Raw genomic sequence first — 3,548 nt, forward strand, 5'->3', positions numbered from 1 at the left:
CAAAAAAAGTCGGGACACCCTGTATATATTATATATATATAAAATTTATATTAAGAAATTTGCTTTATATTATTCAACTTATTTAACAAATATTGGAAACTAATTATGAAACTAGACTTGCGAATAATATTGTGTCGACAAAATTTCCTTTTCTCAAAATTGTATTATCGACACTATCATACGTTCAATTGTTTTGCATGTGTAACAATGTCGCAAACTTCTTTTTACGCACTCTATGTATATTCAGTGGACGGATACACAAGCTATTAATAATTTTGCCTAAAAAATTCATTCCTCGTGCATGATTTTCGAAGACTGAGACGAGCATAATTTTTCCTAAAAAATTGCATTTCCACTTTTGACTGATTTGTCTTCGGTGATGAAATCATGTTGGAAATCGGTACATGGAACTAATGCATTTTAATGACGCTTTAAAATCCATTTCGGTCGAAAATCAAGCACGCTCGTGTGACATAGAGAGTGAGTTCGACATTTTTTTTTAAACGTCGATCGTGTGATCGTAACGTAGCACATTTCCCTTTTCAATAATTGAGTCGATTTCGAAAGAAAAATCCATTTATTTGATTCCAGCGCATACATGTTTTCAACTTCACTAGATTTCGCGCTTTTTACAGAAATTCGTCAGTTTGTGAACGCAGAAATTTATATATATATATATATATATATATATATATATACACACACACACATATATATATGTATAAATATATATGTATACATGCATATATGCATGCTTAGCATAATCTTTCTACTTAACTTACAACAAATGAATAATAAAAATAAGGTTTTTCTTATATAAGAAATAGAAAGAATCTAGATATCGGAAACATTAGGAGATAAAAAGAAAAATTCAAAACATCTTCTATTGAGAGAAAATTTTAAACTATTAGCATAGCGATGCCTATAATAATGCCAATTTTCCGTAATAATTGTGCATTTTCGCCATTTAGAATCTTCATTTTGAAACAGTATATCATTTACTGCTTCACGTTTCACGTTGTGGAAAAAACCACTTGTCCTCAGTGTTACACATGTATTTTGTATGTAAATCAACTCCGTCCCTAAGTGCTAATTACATTAATTACGTTATGAACACTTACGAGTAATTTCGTACACTTATGCCAAAACGGAAAGCTCGTATTTCATGTTTCTGTCCGCTTTAATAAAACACTATAAACTTTTAAGAATAATCGGAACGATTGAATTCGACTAACAGTGACATCCAAATAATTTTTCGTTTATCTCACAATTTTATATTAAAAAAAATCTAAGATTATCATAATTTTATTTTATCATTATTTAAAAATTGTTGAATTATTTTTTAAATAAATCTGATATATTAACACATTATACTAATAAAAAAATTATTATAAAGTTTTTAAAAATAAAAAAAAATTTATCTAATAATTTTTCTCCCAAGTCTTCACTTTAGTCATTGTTAGTCGTTCAAGTCGATCAGCATGCACGCTTATCGCATAGGCGGTAAGTTTCAGTCAAACGGGATTCGCTATCGGTATCGATATACGCACATAGGTATTCTAAGCTTAATCATATTTGTCGATAGAATTGACCTCATTTCACTTGTTGCTTACTATACCTCGATTCCGTTCTATTCGCATACGACGGATGCGTCGAAGATTTTTTGTAATGTCAAGTATCGTGCATCTCTACATAAAAATCGACGACCTATTGAATATCTCTCTTGGTATCCGCGTTTTCGAATCCACTATGCTTCACATTCTAATCAATTGTAACTACTCCATTTTATTCAATTATTTAAATAAATTTAAACACGAAGCAGATTTGTTTTAGAATCTATACTTGTTAATTACCATTTTATATTAATTCCTTGATTAACATATATCAATTCAACATTGTCATAACAGACGAATTTGATTAACACACAAAGCATGGTGGATTTAAATGAATACATTTAATCCTTAAATGCGTTTCTCTGCAAAACTACAATAATCTAATCTCCTGCGAATGATTTTTCTTTTAATTTACATAAATAATTTACATCACATCATCATGTGTTAGTGTTACAGAAAGTAGACTAAAGGAATTACTTTCCGCTGAAAAACGCAGTTAAGAGTCAAACTCCTCTGTCGAACTATCGCGGGAACTATTTTCGTGGCTAAGACACCGACTAATTCGTCAATGCACAATGCGATTTATCTCTAAAATTGGTAAAAACATGACCGCGCTATTAACTATATAGAGTCACCTGTAAGCTCGAATTTACGGTTATTGAGTCGCTTCTCCGTTTTAAGCACCTAGAGCATACTCCTCGCAAATTATTCGATATCGAGAGAAATTCATTAAGAAACGTGGGAAGAAATATCCAAGAATATCTATCAAATAACCAATGTTTCCGCATGGATTAGCGTTTCATCATTGGGACAATCGCGCGGTACGAATATTAATATTTAATGAATTCGTCTAAGTTCTCTCTTCGACCTTACGAGACAGGTTTGATCCGACATGCTTTCGCTCTAGTTTCTCCTATAACACAGGTCAGACTCGGGAACGTCGCAGAAAACTGACACGACGATCTCTTGGCCGTAAGACCGATAGTGTCAGAAAGTTCGCAGCTTAATTTTTCATCCAAATTCCCGGGACGATTCCAAAAAGTTCCAGGCACGGCTTCGTTACGTTACTCACTAGTTAAATTATCGATACATCAATCGACGAATATCACGAAGTATATATTAATTTTTTCGATTTATTTGTATACGAGTTCTAGCCCTCGCTCTAAGATAGCAAAAATAAGCATTTATATATCCAGATCTAGAGCTTTTCGGATGTATTTCACAGTTACGATCATCTACGCGGTTAATGCTGTTTGATCAATATTTGTGAATATACGCCAGCTTACCTCTTCCAATAGAATATTAAATTTTATTAATCATTTGATCGAAATTTTTATTAAGTAATCGATTAAATATTTATGCGAAAAAGAAAGTTTTCGTGGTGTCTTATACAATTTAGCACATCGAAAGAAAATTAGCTGAAAAATTTGACATTTTCCACAGCGAGAGGAAAATCTCGAGAAATGTTTGTGACGACTCGCGATTTTTATTTCGACGACGAATTTCGACACTCTCGGCCTATTTATTTAGTAGCGACATTGATTAACGATTATTGTTCTCTCCGCCGACGACGAGAAGGATATAAAGTAAATAATATTTACCTAGGGAGAAGCACCAAAACGAGTCGTGAACATATAGCTCTCAGCTGAATTGTAACTTTCTTTCTGTCTCTTTGCTCTTTCTCTCCGTTTTTCCTAAAGTCGATGCAGCAGATTTGAAGTTCCGCGATGTTAAAATTGCATCGTGGATTCATCCATTGATCGATGACTAAACTTACACTTTTACATCGTCTACTGGTAATAGTGGTTTATTTATATTAGTTGTACCTAATGCATACCTTAATATCTAATATACTCTAATATGGTCTAAATATATAATATATATATATTGTGTACGTAATATATATATATATACATTTATATATATATATACAGG

This window comes from Trachymyrmex cornetzi, unplaced genomic scaffold, assembly GCF_001594075.2.
Source record: "Trachymyrmex cornetzi isolate Tcor2-1 unplaced genomic scaffold, Tcor1.1 scaffold343, whole genome shotgun sequence".
Classification (NCBI taxonomy): Eukaryota; Metazoa; Arthropoda; class Insecta; order Hymenoptera; family Formicidae; genus Trachymyrmex; species Trachymyrmex cornetzi.